At 34.0% G+C, this 22,396-nt stretch overlaps 1 pseudogene; it reads right to left on the bottom strand.

Moving 5' to 3' along the window:
• Positions 1-20,171, bottom strand: part of LOC149547539 (chaperone protein dnaJ 20, chloroplastic-like) — a 67,711-nt pseudogene extending 47,540 nt beyond the window's left edge.
• Positions 20,172-22,396: the final 2,225 nt, after the last annotated feature.

Below are 22,396 nucleotides of genomic sequence, written 5' to 3'. Positions count from 1 at the left end.
AGTGTAACAGCCTTTTCTATCAAACCATAACCTCCCTCTTCATCCAAGTAGATGTAGTGCCCATGGGAGAATTGTACTTGGCTATAGAGGGGGTTTGTACTACAAGACTCTTCCCCTTATCACTCCTTTCTAGTGTCTTCTCCTTCTAAGAAAGATCTACATTTGGATTCCTTGTATATGTTGTGGTCAATGTCCTAGCCTCTATATCACGAGGAGTTTTTTGAGATTCTTCTAGTAGTTGACCCTCCTTTAATACTTCATAGGCTGGCATTTGTTTAGGTGCTTCCTCTTCTATTTCTTGTTCCTCTATTTGAATGGTGAGTAGGGTGACTGAGCCTTTGTCCAAAAATGATAGATCTTGAGATGGTAGCAGTGGTATGGCCAGAAGTTCTTTAGGTAGAGGTGGAAATTAATTCCAATCCTCTTTTGTCACCCATCATCAGTTCTTATTGACATAAAGTCAAAATCAAAAATGTCAAAGACATTTGGTTTTTCCCCTCCTCATCTATAATCCACTAGTTTTGCTCATCTTCTAAAGTTGTAACTTGAATAGGTTCTTTGGGAATGGATGGTGGCATCATGGTGGAGCTTCTTCTTCTTTCTTCTTTCATAGTTGTAGTTGAGTGAGTCCTTTGACTCAAGTCAACATAATCCATTTGTTCATCCTCATCTTCTTCTACATCAACTTTAGGGATGGTCTTGGGAACCTATGGGGGAGGAGTATTATTTTTCTTTCATTTCCTCCTTTGTGCCCCTCTCATAGTGGACTCAATCTTGGCCTTCTTGGGAGCTAAGGTTGAGGCTTATTCCTCTTGACCAACTAGTGGCACCCTTTGTTCCTCCTCTTCTGATTCCTATTCCTCTCCTAGAGGAGGTACTTGCTTAGTCTCTTGGAATTGACCTACCTATTCAACTTAATGCTCTGTGTGAGTCAAATCTTTCTATGGATGTGGAGGTTTTTGAGTTTGAACCATTTTTTCCTTAGCCTTTCTCTTCCTCTTCCCTCTTCTATGTGCCTCAAGATACTCAGCTTCGCACTCATGTCGATGAATTATTTCCTCCCTTATTGGGGACTGAGCCAATAAATTTGGTATAGTGACCTTAACACCTTTTTCTTTGATAGGTTATGTGATGGCTTGTAGAGAAACAACATGTGGAACTAGATCAAGTTTAAAAGGTTTCTTGACCCATTCCCTCATTAGTTGTACTATATGGTAGGCTTTTTTGTTGATGTCTACATTCTCATCCCTACAAATCTCTGCATTCATTATTAGTCTACCATATATTTTATCCCTATTGTATAGTAGATCTAAGACATCTTTTTTGTCTTTCTTGACAGCCTAAAGAGGGATCTTCATTTTAAGATCTTTCTCCACTAAATATAGAGTCATCCTATAATATTCCCTAATTCAAACTTCATATTCATCTATGGCATTCATTGAATGATCTTCTAGTGCACCATTGCAATATTATCAAAGTATGGGTGAGGGGATTTGTACTCTTCTAAGAGATATTGATCCTACTCCAAATCGAAGGTCATTATATCCTATTTTTTCTTGACCTTGAATGCACCTATGGTGATTGACCATACCCATGTCTTCTTATGAAATTTCCTCACTCTGTCATATGCACATGTGAGTCACCTAGAAATCTCAAAAAAAATGATCCTATCAGATGAATATCTTGGGAGCTTCTTTGGTTTGACCATAGTACTAGCTACCCTTAGGTAAGTGAATATTTTAAACTGGATGTAGTAGGCACTAATCTTAGTGATCCTTAATATTGCCTCTACTATAATCCTTTTGGCATAATCACCCTCTATCAATAGGATGATTGCAAATATAAAGTCATCATTCACTATCTTGTATTCTTTTCTCTAATCTGAGAGATTCTTCTTCACTAGCTAAGGATATACCACATAGAGCCAAGCATTTCCTTTTTGCATGCTTGCCCTTTTGTAAAGTCATGGTTAGTTTGTTATCCTTACCATCAATAAGTACACCGAATATGATTTCATATAGAATTTAGGATCTACCTTAGTAGCTACTAGTTTCTCATCTAGGTTATCACTCAACATTATGTGGTCCAATCAATTGGCATCTTGATTGTTCTAATGGTTTCAATGAAATGGACCATCCAAATATGAAGATTCCTAGCTATTGGTAGGCCCATGAGTTTTCTTAAAAGTATGATGGTGTATCCCACTTCATCATTCATGTATCCCTGAGTCATATCTACCTTGCCAACTCTTTGGACCAAAAGTGTTCTATCAATCAAAAATGATTATTGCATTATCTCTCTCACATCCCTTTTATTACCATCTTTCATCTCCCTCATAGGATATCTATAAATATTGATCTACTCTAGGAAGGTGAAATACTTAATGTTTCTAGGTTGGAGGTCCAAGATAATTTCACCTATAATGATCTTGACAACCTTCTCTTCTCTAATGTAGTTCTCAACAAGGCCTATGATGAGTTCAGAAGACTACACTAATGTAGGATGTGATGCCATGTTAACCAACCTTGATTAGATAAGTGTTGAAACCATTGCAGATCTCTCCTTAGGCTTGTTACAGATTGTGAGGAATGCATTCCAATCAATGTGACCAAGTTTTGTGTCTCTAATCTTGGAGTGTCCATATTGAAAATGGGATTTCTTTGGTGTTCCTTGAAATTTTAACACTATAGGCTTTGGAGAAATATTTTTTGCAAGTGAGGATGATGAGAATGCCATTTTATCTACAAAAAAAGAAGATATTAGCCTAAAAATCAAAAAATATATAACCTAAAACAAACCCTAATTGACAAAAAATTGCCTAGCCCAAATGCTCCAAAATAGTGAAAAAAAAAAGGTAATCTTCCCTTTACCCCTAATATGACAAACAGTGCACTCAAATGGTTTCTCTATAACCATTTTGGTATAGTTGTGCACCTATGCACCTTAGAGAGGTGTGCACCTATGAAGAAAGTGCAAGGGGGACTCAACTTAGGTCCTCCAATGTCATAAAAAAGGGTGCACACATACGCACCTTAAAGGAAAAGGTGTACACATGCACACCTTGAATAGGTGTGTATGTGCACACCTTTTCTAGCCTTAATGCCTTAGTTTTAGGTTTTCTTGTTCTTGTGTTAGTTTTTTAGGTTTTTTTAATGAATGGACAAAGGTGTGCATATGTGCACCTTGAACAGGTGCTCATGTGCACATCCTTGTGTTCTAAGACTTATGTGTTTGTGTTTGATGTAGGGTATGATCACACCTTTAAGACTGTGGAGGTGCACAATTAGGGGAGCATGGGTAAATAAGTTAGGAGAGGCAAGGGGGGGCTGGGATTTTATAGGCCTGGGTAGGTGCACACCCTTTGAAGGTGTGCACCTACGCATGTGCATAGGTGCACATCTCCAAAGGCAAAAAGGTATGAACTTGTGCATTTAGTACACATGCATACATAGAATAGGTATGCATGTGCACTAGGTGAGCTAGTGCAACCTTTTGGACAATAGACTTAAAATCTACCCATTTCTCCCAAATCTAACACTCTAAGCTTCTCAGTCAGAGACACAGACTAAATCCATACTCCTAGGGGAGTCCCAAAAATTACCTAGGCCCTGGACCAGGGGTCTGGGAGACCAAAAATCTACTAGGGGTTCCCCATTTCTAAGGGAAATGGGGTGTGCATTATGAAACTAGAACACCTATATTCCTACAAATCTTATTTTCTTGTATCTTTCTAGAATATGGGTCTTCTTTGAAAACCTTGACTATCACTAGTAATTGGTCCAACAAGATTAGATGTTGTCCCTACATTAGTGTTACTTGTTTTCCAAACATACTTTGACCTATTGTAGTACAATACATCATAGGACCATCTTGGGAAGCATCTATATTACTTGCTAGAGGGTCACAAGATACACCAAAAGACATAGCTTAGGAAGATGCAACCTCTCCAACAAAAAGACTAGAAAATGACTTGAGGAACTCAATTTTTCTTCTCTTGTGAGCAACTTGATATTCATTCTCAACCTTTTCTATTTCTTAGAAATATCTTCACACTCCTTCCTAGCCTTCTCTAATTCCAAATATATCTTGGATATGGTGAGGTTATTCTTTGTAGTTACCATTGGTTCATTTATTTGAATACCCATGACTTTTGACTTACCATTATCTGCAATCTTGACTATAGGCTCTATGGTGCTTTCTTCCAACCTAATTTCATCTACTAGTTTATATGGATGGATTTGTGCAATGATAGGTCATTCATTCTTTTTCTTAGAATTATCTTCATCTTAACTCTTAGATTTCAAGATTTCAACAGCACCAAATAAAACTATATTCAGAGATGTTGATTTTTCTTGAAACTTCTTATTATATTCTTTCAACAAGGTCATCCTTCTCAATAACTTTTCTCTCTCTATGAGATCATTCATGGTTGTCCTTTATTTTTCTTCCTCCAAATGTAAGCATTTGGCATCTTCTTCTGCATCTTTCTTCCTTGAAGAATCTAAATTAGTAAAAATATCATCAAGAATGATGATGGTAGCTCCTAATTCTATGGTATCATTCAATTCTATGAGATTTCTCTCAATGAAAGGGATTCTCCCTAGATGAGATCCTATAGGTTGAATACTTCTTGGTTTTCTATGTTGATCCATTTCTTTGAAATAACTTTTCCTTAAGATGACATATGTAGTAGATGAGACTATCTTACCTTGGTATACTCCTATTCGAGTGAATTAGTTATCTGAAAATTAAAACATTTATCTTCTTTAAACAAACTTGACCATGCAACCAAAGTAAATAGAAACCATAATAAAATGCACATAGACAATTACACCAAATATGTTGACTAGGGAAACCCTTGATCAAAGGGAAAACCCTAGCGGAAATTATGCCCACAAGATGATGTACTAATATAAATATTCCTTGTTAAAGGATGGACCCTATTAGGATTCTATTAAAACATTTATTATATAGAGTCCTTGTTAGGAGACTTTGAATCCATGTTAGGAGTTGTGGTACTATGTATGCAAGATGAGCCCACTGCCCAAACATGCAATTTTAACTACAAGAAGAGCTCTCTACTCAAACATGTAATATATTGTTATGTTTTTATTTCCTTTGTTCTCTCAAAAAAACTAATCACTATAAAATCTTGTAGTCTAGGTCACAAACTCATATCCAAATATCAAACCTTGAACTACTCAGAAAAACCTTGGCAATGAAGTTCCATTCACTTACGCACTGCTTTGCTCAACTTTGCATTCTGCTCTTCCTGCTACTTATCATCAATTATAAAACCATACTATAATAAAGTAAAATGTCCTTCCTTTATACTGGGTCCTCAAAATAATTCCCTAAGCCAGCTATTATACATTCTCAATTAATTATTATAGGACCACAATAAGAACATGTTACACTTAGCAATAACATAAATCTTCCACCTTGCAACTTGGATTTCTTTTTGTACATTCAATATTATGATGAAAAAACTTAGCCATGTCATCATCAACATGTCTTCTTGATGTCCTCAACCTTAATCATTATAATATCAACTTTGCTAAGAGATATAACAAGTTTACTAGAACATGCCTCTATAAACTCTATCTCATAACAAATATCACCAAAACATACATAACTTCTTCTAGACTTATCCTTTATTCTTCCAAAATTAACTACATATGCTAGATACTTAGAAGTATCTCCCATAGCCTTGGATGGTAAGAACACTCAACTAGCCATCCGTAGAAACTTGATCTTTTCATTGTTCTTCTGTCAAATACCACAGAAAATTGTTGTGTTGATATCAATGACAAACTCAATCATGAATGTAACATATAACCATAGTAACATATCTATAATAATTCTTTATAGGAATATCATTAGAATTCATGCTTCCAACAATCTTCTCCATTGACACTGATGGAAACATAGATGAAAAACATCTAGTTTTAAGAATACCACCAAAAGACTATTCAACTTCAAATCTTCTTCATCAATTATTCTGCCCCATTGATGTACCTTAATGTGCTTTCTGTCAAACTATTATTCCATGTTGTGCTTGTGCCAATAATATTGTAGTCATGCCTAACTTCTCCAATTTTCATGCATACTACTTTATTATGTTGTTTTTTATGCCAAACTTCTTCCCCATTGACATCAATGTCAAAGCTTTGAACAACCAACTTTACTGCACCAAAATTTGCAACAATTGATTCTTACTTAACTTGAGTGTCAAAAGACACTATTCAAAACAACACCCAACAAGAGTCTTGGATGACTTTATCAATCATGGATACTCTTTGATACAGGAAGCATTAGCATTCAGTCCAGACAATAGTGGTACTCTATTACACTAGACTCATGCACTCTTGCATCTTCTACTTTGATGTAGGAAGGGGCATAACCCCATGCATACCTCGACAATACTGAAAAGTCTCTTTGGGAAGAGGCTTAGTGAATATATCTACAATCTTGTCTTTAGTGCTCACATACTCCAATTTTATTTCCTTTTCTGCAAATTTCTCTCTCAACATATGATACTTAATAGAAATGCGCTTGGTCTTAGAATGCAACACTGATTCTTAGACATATTTAACATGCTTGTTTTGTCACAATGTATGACAATAGGTCATTGATTTCTATCCTTATATACTTTAGCATCTACTTCATCCAAATGACTTGATTGCAATTTTTTTTGCTACAACATACTCTACTTCTACTATACTTTGTAATGTAGAATCCTACTTTTTTCTTAACCAAGAAACCAATCTTCCTCTGAGAAAGAAGGCTCAACCATTAGTGCTTTTTCTATCATCCATACAACCTACTCAATCTACATCAATGTAAGCACTTAGAGTGAAATTGTTAGATCTGTCATACCACAATCTAAACTCAAATGTTCCCTTTAGATATCTAAATATCCTTTTGACTATTGCATAATGTGATTCTCTGGGATCAGCTTGGAATCTTGCAACAATTCCAACTACATTTGCTATATCCAGCCTTATGTGTGTTAGATATTGCAATCCTCCAATCATAGATCTCTACTTTTTTTGCTCAACAGTAGGTGTCTCATCCTTTGTAGATAACTTATGTCTAGTTACCATAGGTGTTTAAATGGGTTTGCATATTTCCAATCCAAACCTTTTTAGTAAATCCTTCAAGTACTTAGTATGAGAAATAAAGATTCCTTCTTTATTAAATACAATCTACAATACTAAGAAATATTTCATCTCTCCTATCATATTCATTTCAAATTCTTTCTTCATCTTCTCAACAAACTTATTACTTTCTTCATCATTTCCTTCAAATATGATTTCATCAACAAATATTACCAGAATCATCAAACCATCATCAATTTTTTTCCAATATAGATTATTATCTACCATACCTTTTTTATATCCAAGTTTTATCAAATGTTTTTCCAACCTTGCATACTAGGTTCTAGGTGCTTGCTTCAATCCATACAATGCTTTCCTTTGTCTGCATACTATGTCCTTGTCATCTGTTAAATGACATACTTTAGGTTGCTCAACATATACTTCTTCTTCAAGTTCTCCATTCATAAATGCTAACTTGACATCCATCTGATATGCTTTGAATTTCTTCTATGTTGTGTAAGTTAAGAATAATCTTATTACTTATATTCTAGCCACTGGAGCATAAGTCTCCTCAAAATCTATCCCTTCTTGTTGTGAGTAACATTTACATACCAATCTTGCTTTGTTCCTTACAACTTTGCCTTGTTTGTTTATTTTGTTTCTAAATATCCATTTATTTCCTATAACATTTTTGTCTGCTGGTCTAAGGACCAATTCCCATGTCTTATTCTTTACTATCTAATCTAATTCCTTTTTCATTGCTTTTTTCCAATAATAATCTTTACATGCTTCATCTACATTCTTAGGCTCAACTTGATATCAAGCATAGTTCTTCATTTATTCTGCTTCTTATCATCACACATTTGTCTTTGTTTCTGATGATCTTCTTGGATGGATGATTCTTTATCATATTCTTTGCTGAAGTAGGACTTGCTATCTCAAATCTTGTCTCTACTAAAGGTTTTGATCTTTTTTCCTACCTTAGCTCTCCTTCATTCTACAAATCATCGTTAGTCTCAAGAAATACCTCATCATTCCTTGGCTTAGTAACAACATCATCATCATTTTAATCAACTATTCTCTCTTGTATCTTGAATTTTTCATCAATTCTCACATTTTCACTTCCCATAATAGTCTTAATTCTCTGATTATAACATCTATAAGCCTTTCTTTTCAATGAATAACCAAGAAACATACTTTTGTAACTTCTACCATCAAACTTACCAATATCATCATCTTTTGATACAACACTTATGTTAGAAATGGTTTAGAATAACTAAGAGGGGGGGGGGTGAGGGGATGAATCAATTATTCAAGGTCCAAATGTCTTATTCAAACTTTTCACTAAGTATAGCAAGCCCTTTCATTCATCCAAGCTTTAACTTTTCTAATCAGAAAATTACTATAAATCAACATGCAAGCATAACACACAAGAAATCAACACATGACATAGTGATTTACGTGGAAACCCAATTTGGGAAAAACCACCAGTAACATGCTACTCAATTCTCACTCTTCTAAAGTGATACACTATGAAAGGCCTGCCCTATTAAAGGCTTACAACACACTATCAAATGTGACCTTGTTAGAGGATTTAACCACCCTTTTAGGAGTGGGCCTAGTTAAAGGACTTTAGAACATTCACTTGAAATGCCAGACTATTAAAGGATTTACAAATGGCTATTCAACCAACCTAAGTCCATAGGATTTTCAAATCTAATACAATTCCTAGAGAGTATTAGAAATTATTTGACCTGACAACAACATACAACTTATCTTGCAGATCTCAAATCACTTCTCAGCTCATACCCTTGCTTGGCCTTCAATCACTGCAACTCTGATAGCTTTCCCTCCTTTCAAGCTTACTCTCCTTGAGTCTCCATGCTCAATGTACCAATGCAATCATCTTTTCATGACCAATTGTAGAAGCAGAGCCTATGTGTTCTTTCTTCTCCTATATGTCTTTCTTGACACCCTTCTAACAACTTCATAGTTTGGCTCTTTAGCAGCAATAGTATCAAAAAAAATTGCTTCTTGGTCTATGACTCCTTAAATAGAAGTCTTGGACTTATTTTCCAACTCCATTCTTCCATTCTTTAATCTCAATTCATGTGGATTAGGTAGGATTCATTGCCTCTAACCCATATTTTGTTTCCTCTAGAAACTTCTTGAATAATCCTTTAGAATTCTCTCAAAAATGGTTTACATAGAATTATATGCCACCAGCTCATCATCCTTATCTTCCAACTTGTTTACAAAATTCAAGGTAACCACTTTGTCGGCTCAGATTTGGCAAATCTTCATCATTTAAAATAATGCAGTAGCTTGGCACTATTGAAATACTAGTGCTCGACACATACTGTGTTACTCGGCATCAACTGTGTTTTTCCTGATGCTCAAAGTCTAAAGATCACTCAGCACCAACTAAGGTTTTCTAATGCTTGGTACCTAATCTTCACTTGAAACCTAAAGATCACTCAGCACACACTAGAATTTCTTATTACTCAGGTCCAATTGAAAATTTTCTCGACTTCAACTATCTTGCTCAGCACCCACTAATGATCTTAGTTTAAGCTTTGCATTTAACCTTGTTACAACTTCTTCCTCCAATGTTTCTAAGTGTGACCAACCTATTTTTATTTGAGTATGTTATCAATACATTATTTAACTATTGTTTTAATTGATTCTTGCTCTTCATTATAACATCATAACTCAACCTTCACTTTATGTACTCTTGTTACATCTTGTTGATCAAATCCTCTTCATCAATCAACTAAGTGATAGTACTTGAATCTTATAAGAAAATGCCATTCCTACAAGTAGCAGGTTTGACATCAATGACAAAATAATTATTTAAAACAACAATCTTCCTTCTTTGCAACAATCTCCCTCTTTGATCTTCAACAATTTAATCATCAACGATGAGCTTTTCAATTAGATTTCCAACAATTTACTCCCAAAAATAATGAAATACTTAACTGTAGGTGAGTGATCAAACCATAGTTTGTAAGATGTCTTGTTTGTGTCTTTCCTAACTTTCACTCTATTCATAGTGTAGACTAGTGTATTCATAGCTTCTCTCCAAAACATTTTGGATACATCATTCTCTGCTAACATAGCTCTTACAGCTTCTATAACTAACTTGTTCCTTCTCTCTACAATGCCATTTTGTTTAGGGTTCTTAGAGCTGATAACTATCTTTTAATTCCATTTTATTTACAAAACATGTTAAAATAATTTGAAGTAAATTCTCCTCTATCTAATCTTAATCATTTAATCTTCATACCAAATTCATTCTCAACCCTATTCTTGAATATCTTAAACTTATCAAATGCCTCAGATTTCTCTTTAAGAAATGCAACCCACATCATTCTAGAAAAATCATCAACTAGAATCATAAAATACCTTTCACCATAGAATCCTTTAGTCTTTTTAGGACCACTAAGATGTATGTGTATAATCTTCAACTTTTTTGTAGTGGTAAACTTCTTGCTGGGAAAAGAAGTTTTGTTATGCTTTTCCAAAACACACTCCTTGCCAATTGTGTTAGTACACTTTACAATCTTCAAAAAATCTCTAACTACAAACATTCTACTAGTCTTTACAATACTTTCAAAGTTTATATGACAAAATGTCTTATGCCATAACCAACTGTCATCTACCTTTGCAACCAAACATGTCATTTCAATAAGATTCAAATACATTATTTCCAACTCTGACAATTCATCCATCCTAAATTTTGGAGTCAAAAATCTTGTTCATGTCACTAGTCATATGATGTGAACAAGCATTATCAATTATCCAATTAGATTTCTTCTCAACCTACGACACCAAATCTACCTTTTCTAGACTTTCTTCTTTAATTGCCACAAATCCAATTTCATCATCACTAGCACTTAATGCTTATTCATCAGAATCACTATCTTTATTTTCATGCAACACTTTCTTTCTTTTCTAGGCTTGTAATCTCGCTTATACTTTTTCTCTCTTTCAAGACATTTATATGCATAATGACCATATTCATCACAAGCCCAACATTCAAAGATTTTATTACCTCCTTTTTCTCTTTTTACTAGAAGGGTTACTTGTTCTTCAATATTTTTCTCATCCTTAGATTTGCTACTGCTAGCAAAATCTCCTCTAGCACTTGTGCTCCTTGATAGACTGGGTTGAATATTCAAGGCACTGAAAGTTGTCTCTATTCTATTCAATTCTCTAGACTATCTAAGCTCCTTCTCAACTACTTCAAGTCTTCCAAGCAATGAATCTTTTGTGAAATCTTTGGTACAAGATATCAACAATTGTATCATCCGAATTGCTGACTTAAATGGTGGTGTTAAAGTCTTCAATATCTTCCATATAACCTACAGTAATTTCTGATATCTTGCCTATATTTGTTCTTACAAATTCATCTTTCATCATCTTAGCATCTTGAAATGCACAAATCCAACTTTGTAGTCTTAACTTCTTAGAATGTGCATCTCCTTCAAAACTATTTCCAAAGCTTTCCAAATCAAAACTATTTCCAAAGCTTTCCAAATCAAATGTGAAGTAGCAAGTGATTTTACCTAATTGTACTCAATTTTAGGAAGTGCAATCAAGAGTGCCTCTTTAGCTCTCATGTCACACATAAAAAGATCTCTTTCTACCTTAGTGCAAATTTCCAAATCATTTTCAGCAATGATTGTCTTCATTGATTTTGTTAAGATCCAATATTCTGGACCCATACACAATAGATGTATCTTCATCTTTTCTTTCCAGCTGTCATAATTTGTTCCATAAAACTTTGGACTATCTTTCCTAAACATGTTCTCCATGGATCTCCTGAATTTTTCAAACTTTATCTTCAAGGACCTGATGCTCTAATACCAATTGTTAGATACAATAATCCACCAAGATAACTAAGAGAGGGGGTGAATCACTTATCTGACAATTAAAACATCTATCTTTTTAAAAAAAAACTTAACCATTCAACCAAATTAAACAACAACCATAATAAAATGCACATAGACAATTACACTAGATATGTTGACTACAAAAATGCTTGATCAAAGGGAAAACCCCAATGGACATGATGCCCACAAGATGATGTACTAATATAAATATTTCTTGTTAGAGGATGGACCCCATTAGGATTCTATTACAAAATTTAGTATATAGAGTCCCTATGAGGAGACTTTGAATCCCTTTTAAGAGATTACAACCCTATTAGGAGTTGTGGTACTATGTATGCAAGATGAGCCCACTGCCCAAACATGCAATTTTAACTACAAGAAGAGCTCATTGCTCAAACATGTAATTTATTGTTATGTTTTTCTTTCCTTTGTTCATTCAACTAAACCAATCACTATCAAACCTTGTAGACCAAGTCACAAATCTTGGACTCAAATATCAAACCTTGGATCACTCAACAAAACCTCGACAATGAAGTTTCCTTCACTTCTACACTACTCTGCTCAACTTCACATTTCGCTCTTGCTGCTTCTTATCATCAATTATAAAACCATACCATGATAAAATAAAATTTCATTTCTTTCTACCAATTCCTCAAAACAATTCTCTGAGTCAGTTGTTAGACCTTCTCAATTAATTATTATAAGACCACAATAAGAACATGTTACACTTAGTGATAACATAAATCTTTTGCCTTGCAACTTGACTATCTTTTCATACATGCAATATTATGATGAGAGAACTTATCCACATCATCATCAACATGTTTTATTCATGTCCTCAACTTCAATCCTTAGAATATCAACTCTGCTAAGAGATATAACAAGTTTACCAGAACATGCCTCTGTAAACTCTATCTCAAAACAGAAATCACCAAAACTTAGATCACTTCTTCTAGACTTATCCTTTCTTCTTTTGACTTTAACTACATATACCAAATACTAAAAAGCATCTCCCATAACCTCAGATAGTTAGAATACTCAACTATCCATCTATACTAACTTGATCTTTCTATTGTTCTTCTGTCAGATACCATAGAAAATTGCTATGTTGACATCAATGAAAAACTTAGTTATGAATGTAATATATCATCATAGTAACATATCTACAATACTTCCCCATGGGAATATCATTAGCATTCATGCTTCCAACACCTTCCTCTTAGAAAGGGGTCATGAAAATTTCACCAAGATTCTCTTTCCTCTATTGGTTGATATTGTGGGTTACTTTCAATGTTATCCCTAAGTGTTTTATTATGACTAGACTCACCTTTTTTCTTGTTCTTTTTATCGATTTTTGTTAAAATAAACTAAACGCTACTTAGGAAACCTTGACTAAGTCACCACCTACTAAGGAAAATATGACTTTTCTAATGACAATCCTTAAGAATATACATCAAATGAGAACCCACAGAAGCAAGCCCTTCGCTTATGAAAATGTGAACTATCTTGATTGGCCCACCTTTACCATAAAAGATTCAGTACTCACACCTAGATGTGACAACATACTAACTTGATAAAAGAAAAGTGTACTTCAAGGAAAGTAACTATGTCACATGATGAAAAGACATTGGGCTAACATACATACCATGAGAACCTTTTGACATTATCTACATAATACTTTCCCCACTAGAGTTGTTATTTCATTGGCTCCTAATTTAATAGGATTTCAATTATCTGTGGGATGTGGATAACATCTAGAAGTTAGCTATAAATCATGAAAAATATATCAAATCAAACCAATAGGACATACTGATAAGGCTAATTATTCTTCTTCCCTTTGAATTTTTTAGGATTTAGATGGGTATACCTTTGGATTAATCACCACTTCTCTTTACAACACTATTAAAATTTAATCCCATTATAGAAGATAATATCTTTCAATTATTCTTACTTTGATATAATAAAATAACTAAAAGCTCTCTAAATCAAGTTTAGGCCAACTATTTTATATCTACAACATAACATAAAATGTAAAAGATTTTGATCAAATATTTTAATGCTATGTAAGCCTAAGAACTTGCTTAGAATTATAACATGACCAATACTTTATCCATTGGGTTATTTCTCATCAATCTGACACTATAGCTTTAGATCTACTCATTTACCTTTTGAATAAGATTGAATATAGAATACAGATCTCATACATAACGCATTCTTAGCATGAAACCCCTTAATTCTCTCATATCATATTAATGATTTTATTATTCAATTTGATTAATAGTAAAACATGAAATGGGATATAATTCAAAATGAATTATAACTATCTATTAGAAATGCTTTAGAATAAGTGAGAGGGGGGGGTGAATCAGTCATTCAAGGTCTAAATGTCCTAATAAAACTTTTTCATCAAGTAAAGTGAGCCCATTAAATTGTTCATGCATCCAAGCTTAAACTTTCCTACTTAGCAAGTTACTATAAAATCAACATGCAAGAATAAGACATGAAAGATCAACACATAACATAGTGATTTACATGGAAACCCAATTTGGGAAAAACCACAAGTAACATGCTACTCAATTCTCACTCTTCTAAAGTGATGCCCTGTGAAAGGCCTACCCTATTAAAGGCTACAACACGCTATTAAATGTGACCTAGTTAAAGGATTCAACCACCCTATTAGAAGTGGACCTGGTTAAAGGACTTTAGAACATTCGCTTGGAATGCCACCCTATTAAAGGATTTACAAATGGTTGTTAAACCAACCTAAGTCCATAGGATTTTATCCTAATTGGTACAATTATTAGAGAGTAACAACAACTTAACTGACAGAATTTAGATCTCTGTTAAACTCACAACATTGCCTAGCTTTAAATCTCTATAGCTTTGACAACTTGTCCTTCTTTTCAAGCTTTGTTTCATTGAGTCTCTTTGCTCAATTTACTAGTGCAATTTCCTATATGGCCACTTATTGAAGCAGAGTCTTTGTGCTCTATTCTTCCTTCTTCTCAATGCCTTCTCCTTGACACCCTTCAACAACTTTGACCCAACAACTCTAGCTTCTTGGGCTATGACTCCTTAAACAGAAGTCTAGAAAAAAATTTCAGCTCTTGATCTTCCCACTTTAATTTTAGATTGAATGGGTTAGGTAGGATTCAATGAATCTAACCCATATCGTGTTCCTTCTAGAAAAATCATGAAGAATCCTCCTAAATTCACCTTAAAATGGTTTACTTAAAATGCTATGCCTCCAGCTCATCATCCTTATCCTCCATCTAGTTCACAAAATTCAAGGTAACAATCTTGTTAGCTCAAATCTACCGAATCTTTAACTTTTCAAATAATTTAGTAACTCAGCATTATTGAAATTCTGGTGCTTGGAACATACTATATTACTTGGCACCAACTACATTTTACTGATGCTCAACACCTACTATGCATTCACTCTGCATCCACTAGGTTTTCTGATGCTCAACACCTATTACTTTTCTCAACACCTGAACTTTCTTGGCTCCTTCTGTTTCACTTAGCACACACTAGATTTTGCATTTTCTTAGCACTAACTAAAAATCTATTTGGCATGAACTAGCTTGCTCGGCACTCACTAATGAACTTAGTCAAGCTTTGTAGACAACCTTGTTACAACTTATACTTCTAATGTATCTAAGTGTGGCCAACCTCTGTATCTTCAACTATATTATCAATATATAATTTTACCATTTTCTTAACTAATTCTTGCACTCCATTACAAAACTATAACTCAACCTTTCCCTTAGGTGTTTTTCTTACATCTTGTTGATTAAATCCTCTTCATCAATCAACTAAGTGATAGTACATGGATCTTATAAGAAATTATCATTCTAGCAAATAGAAAGTTTGACATTAGTGGAAAAACAATGATTGAAAACATTCTTTTATCAACAATTTCCCTCTTTGCAAACAATCTCCTTCAATAATGATCTTTTCAATCAAATTTCCAACAAAATTCAACATACTTGTCGTTGAATCGTAGAAAATTCAAAAATAGCATGAAAAGAGAAAAGATTCAAATTTTAGTAATTAAAAATGGCTTTCTCATTTTTAAATAGTTTACTTGATATAATACATTTGGAGTGTCATATCTTATTAAATGAAGTGACTCAAGATAGACTCAAAACACTAAAACTCTATTTTGTTCTATCGATGAGAAAAATCAAGATATGACGCTTCACATTTTTGGACCGGTTAAACATCTAAAATTAATACTCATTTTCCTAAATTTTGGACCCTCTTTTAAGTCTTGGAAATTCATATATAGATATGAGTTGCAACAAGTTTTATACTTGAAAGGGAAATATACATTTCATTACATTATTGGACATAATACCTTATTAAAGACAAAATAATAGAAATAAAACATTGGAGACAATTCCAAATTTGAATAGATGGGAGCATGGACATTCAAGATTAGTTCTTTATTTTCAATGTAGGTATATCTATAGTAGGTGAATTTCAAAACTAAGGTATCATAATTTGACAATTTTCCTCCCTCTTTTTTCTCTTAATGCTTTCTTCCAATTCTTCTCTCTAGCTATGTCTAGTTGGCAAGGCCTTAATCCTTCTATTCCTTCCCAAATAGTAATATTTGTATCCACATCATGACACATAGAATCTCTAACTATATTCAACTCAGTCAATCATTTTCCCCATCTAGCATCTTTTATGGGTCTCACATCATTAAAAATCATGTTCATGTCCATTTCAATTTTAGACAGTGTGTCACAAACCTCATAAAAAGTTTATACATTGACATATCCATCAAAATATGCAACAATCCTTTTATTTTCTAGATTATTGTCAAAGGATGTAGATAATTCTTTTCATTCATTTAACTTTCCTTCATCATCTATAATAGGAGATATGAAACTTTGTATATGATCAGCAATAACCTTCACCTCACTTTGTATTAATTAGATATTGCCAGTGAAAATCCCATACAACTATTTAACCCTACAAAGAATTTTCTTAGTAGTAATGATAATTTCCTTTGGCAACTTTTTCTTTATAGTCATCATTGGGATTAATTTGTCAAGGATATGAGAGTAAGGGCTCCACTTATTAAATAATAAAGTTAACAAAGAAAGGACTTCATAACATTGGTGTTCTATACCTTGCAAAGAGATAAAAACACTATGAACATTTTGAGAAATATTTTACAAAATACTTATCCTATGGGGAAAAACACCCTTCATTTCATTTATTTCAATATCTCTAGCTGATTCTTTTGCATCAATGTCCATATTCACACGTAGGTCTATTACCACAATAGGAATTGATCCCTCTCCCTTTGTTTTAATTTCTTTGTCAAAAACTTCTATCAATGGCTTGGTGACCTTTTTTAGAGTTTTTACCTCTGTTACAAATTCATGAATCTTTCTTTTCCATTACATAATTCATTTCTAATTCCTCTTCATATTGCTTCCTAGAAGCAACATAATTCTTTAAGATAATTGATCTACAATATTATCCATCTTATCCTTGCTCAATAATGACATTACACTCAATAATCTTGAGACTTCTCCACTAGATACTGACTTTTCACTCAAAATCATGACACTCTCCTAAGTTGTGTCATCACTTCCATCAATAATGGCTTAGTTGATGCTGAGGGGATGCTCAAAATTGCATTAGTCTATACATCTATATTGTATCTAGATCCTCTCTAAAATCCCCCAAGGACAAATGATTTAAAAATAAATTGAATTTTCATGTTCTTTGATTTGATCCAATATAAAAGAAGAGCTAAGATCACATCTAGAGAGTAGTAATGTCCCACTTATTTTCACCAACTCTATAGCCTCCTTCAAAGTGAGTGTTTCACTATCAAGATCATAGGATAGAAACCTTCCTATGAGTTCAAAAATATTCTCATTGGGATCCCCTGGTTGCAATGAAAAAGATAGTTTAAAAAATTTCAATTTAAATAAGAATCTTTTTATCTCCTAACTCTTAACAAAATCATCATCTTGAAGGAATTCTCAGGATTGAACAACCCCATTGTCTATCATCTTTGCTACCAATTCCAACTTACTTGTAGCCTTTTCATTCTTTGTTGCCTATCTTATTGAAATAATTTGTCTTATGTCACCAAAATAATGACTACTTTTAGGCAAGATTTGCAAGCCCTTTTCCCAGCCTTTGAAGGTATATCAGTCAATTTTCTCTTCTTCTTTCACCCCTATTTCCATGTTGATGTCATAGTTTGTGCATATTCTTCTTAATCTTCTTCCTTTTCAAGGTATATAAATGGCTCAAGGGATACATAATTCACCCTTCCATATTATTTCTCATGAACCTCATCAAGAATATGTGACATAATCCCTTGATATTTTGTAATGCATTTACTAAATGTGTCCAAATGTTTTTTGTTATATATATAATCCCAAAAATTCAAGCCCAATCCTTCTTGACTCCTCTTCAACCCTCACTATATCTCTCCACTTTAGGGTTCTATCTCTACGAAAATCATCAAATAGAAAATTTCTTATTATATCTTCTTCCCATAAGGGTTTCTTCTAGGGTAAACTATAACCCCTTATACTTCTTAGTGTTATTCTAAGACATGTTAAAGATTATAAGTCCTGCCAACTAAGGATAGAAATTTATATTATCTAAGGAATACATTAATTTCATCAATGGCCTCTTTTCTGATTGTGAAATTTCCTTTCTTGAAACTCCTACACACAATGAGCATTTTTTCCTAGCAAGGCCTAAATGTTCTCTATTCGTCAATTTGAGTTTCCAAAAGATATCAATGATTCCTAACCTCTTAGGAAAAATTCTTGGTAAAAAATGGGGAGGTTGTGGGCACCCATATACCCTCATTATAGTGTTATTTCCAAATAAAAATACATATCCCTCCAATTATGATCTAATAAAACATCATCATGACACAAAGTTGGCCTAAGAAACTTCCTTGTCTCTCATGGAATTCTCTCTATATTAGAAAATAATATATTCATGATAGAGAAAATGAAATCATTATAAAATGAAATATAATTGGAGTAAGGATAAAAATTTATCCATGCCCTATTCCATCATTGCACGTGGATTGATTCTTCCATCTCCTTTATTTGTTCAATGAAATATGGGCTAATCTAACCAATATTTTTGTATAAGAGCATATGCATAAGCATTAAGTAATGATGAAATTTGAAGCTCCCCAATTCTCCTACCTTTGTGGCTATGATTTTATTATACATCACAGTGATCATGTTTTTCACATAATCATATCCCACATTAGTGTGCTGATCTTATATATTTATGGCCATCACATAAGATGTGCCAGATTCTTGGAATGTTCAAATGGGATGAGTACTTCTGAGGAGGGGAGGGGAGGGTGAATCAAAAGTACCACCTTTTATCCTTTTAAGTCCTTTTTAACATATAATTGAAAGTTAATTGCATGCAATTAAACATATAAGCAAACATGAAATGAAAGCATGTATCACCATATAACACAAAGACTTGGTAACCCAAAAACCCTCCAAGGATAAGAAGGTAAAACTGGGGTTGGGATGACACCCACAAAAATCAATGCAACAATCAATGTTCAACCACTTCTGATGGTTTGCCTTGTGAAAGGCCTACCCTATTAAAGGCTTTACATTGTGTCAATAGTGACCTAGTTAGAGGATTTACAAACACTTACATGAAGTGTCACCCTGTTAAAGGATTTACAATAGGCTGTTAAACCCACCTAATACATAGGATTTTCAAGACCTTCTCGAAAGATTCTCCTACCTAGCTGTTAAGCTAACCTATCAACATAGGATTTCAACCTCTAATACAATTGTGAGAAAGTAATAGAACATTTGAGCTGATTGAATGCAATCTTAAATTGCTGGATTCAGGTACTAGATCTACTCTTCTTGTTCTAATCCTTGCTTGATTTGATCTTTGTATGTGTTCCTTATCTCTTGTACTATTCTGATCAACTTGTTATGAAATTGTTGCTCTATTCCTCTAAGTTGTCGAATCCATTTGTTTGTATATGTTATGCCATTTGCTCTTCAGATTGTTTCACATGTTTTATAATGTCGAATCAGATCGGCGGTTCCTTCACCATCAAATTTAGGCAACTTTTCTTTTGGACCTACCATTATTACTGTATGTTGGGGGTTTTGTTATGTACCTGCATTGTTCTAAACACCTGCATTGTTTTGAGCTCCCGTGCTGTTTTGAACACCCCCGTTGTTCTGCACACCCGTGTTGTTTTGAACACCTGCGCTATTTTCTACACCTGCATTGTTTTTTGCTTCTGCACTATTTTCAACACCCGCGCTGTTTGCAACACCCGCGTTGTTTTTGACTTCCACGCTATTTTCGAATTCTGCGCTATTTGGTGAAGAAGAGGCTTCGTCAACCAAAGCTATTCATTCCAGAAGTATATCTCGAATGAAGAGGTCACTCCACACTCGTGCTCCTTCGGCACTTCAAGCCGTGTGAGTCAATCTCCTTCCATCAAGATTCTCTTCCCGGGGTGTATGCAAGTTTAGAAACTCCTCCCTTGCTTCTTCCACCAAATTGAGCCATTGTTGAGTCTCTTCTAACAATTTTTCAGTGCTTTTTGTCCGTTGGTAACTTGCTGAAATCTCCGTCTGCGTTCATCTTGTTGTGCCAAAATTAAATTTTCCTGTGCTGCACGTAATTCATCCTTTTCCTTCAACTTATTCTTATTCTTGTTCAACTGATTCGGCATTTAATTCATATCCACCTACCTGCGTACCAGGTCCATCGAGCAACGATGCCAAATGTTTACCGCATAGGTTAATTAATAATTAATTGTTGCTATATTTCTCTAAGTCCTTTTCCTCTTCACACTAAAATTTTTCTATAATCTCCCCTTACATAGTTCTCTTGCACACATGCAATGGGTTTTTGACCTCCTTTTAAAGAATGTGAAGACTTAGGGTTAGGTATGGATCTATGATCCATGTTGAATCTTAAATTCCCACTCATACCTTGGATATTTCTCATTGGTTGCATGATGTCTCCAATTTTCTAATTGATTGCATTTAGATTGCATAGGGAATGTAAATGATTTGTTGTTATCCTTTTTCTCGTTTGAAATATCTCTAATTTGGCTCCAAAAATGATTTACATCTTAGTTTGTGAAAGCACAAACTCTTATGTTGATCATGAGTTACTCAACACTCATTACATTACTGATGCTTGGCATGAATTGATTCTTGGATTTCTCAACATCTATTACTTTCTTGGTTCATTACATTACTAATGCTTGGCATGAACTGATGCTTGGATTGCTCGACATCTATTACTTTCCTAGTTTTCTCAGCACCTATTACTTTCCTAGATCACTCGACACTTGTTAAATATTGTATTGCCTGGCACATGTGTGTTCTTGTATTGCATGGCATCTGAACATTTTTTAATTACTCAGCACATACTACATTCAAACTTGCTTGGCACCAATTGTGGCTCGACACCTATTGAAATTTTGGCTCGACATACATTGTGTACTCGGCATATATATAGTGAAAATGGTTTAAGTGTGTTGACACTCAATTGTCAAGACTATTCTTTTGACCAACAATCTCCCCCTTTTACATGAGTGTCAAAAACACTTAACTAAACATTTATGAACTTAACCTTATTGAGTACATTCTTTATTTGCTTGGTATTCATGCAAATTTTCAAAAAATATTGTGAGTAACAATATACCTTATGACTCCCTCTGAGTTGATTATGCTTTCTCCATTCTTGAGACTGAAATTTTGTGCTAATGTGCCTGATTCTCTCTATCCTTTGTCTTATTTCTACATTCTAAGCCTGTGTGTTGTATCTAATCTATTGAAGTTCAAAATTTTGGATCTCCCCCTTTCTCCTTTATTACTAGTCTCCCCCTTTTTGGCTATTTACAAACTTTCCACATTATTCTCAAAATGAAAGAATGTAATCAAAAAATGATTCATCTCCCCTTATACATATATCTCCCCCTTACTTTATCTCCCTCTTTTTGACACTAATGTCAAAGCGTTCTATGGAGTAATACCATGCTTAGCCAAAAATGTGTTATTTACCTCCAAGAGTATTTTCAAAGCTGCATTCCAGTTTGCTAGTGCAATGTCCAATGACTTATACTAGATAGCAATCTCTACTCCTAGATGTATAAGTCCATCTGAGGTATAAATATTGGAATCTTTCTTGAGGATTGTTTGTGCATACATTTGCTCCTTATGGAGTACCTCCAAGTGAGGGGTTATGGAGGACTGCATTTGCATCAACTTAGCTTTTGTATTTGCCTCCTCTATTGTTAATATAGCTAATTCTCTTTGAGTGTGAAGCATTTGAGCAAAATGCTTCTGACTCTAAGCTAGATTGGTGGGGAGTTGCATACTAGAA

This window comes from Cupressus sempervirens, chromosome 7, assembly GCF_028749045.1.
Source record: "Cupressus sempervirens isolate cs-2001-9-10 chromosome 7, ASM2874904v1, whole genome shotgun sequence".
Lineage (NCBI taxonomy): Eukaryota > Viridiplantae > Streptophyta > Pinopsida > Cupressales > Cupressaceae > Cupressus > Cupressus sempervirens.
The sequence above is the reverse complement of the archived record's forward strand: the minus strand, read 5'-3'. Positions and strand labels throughout refer to the sequence as shown.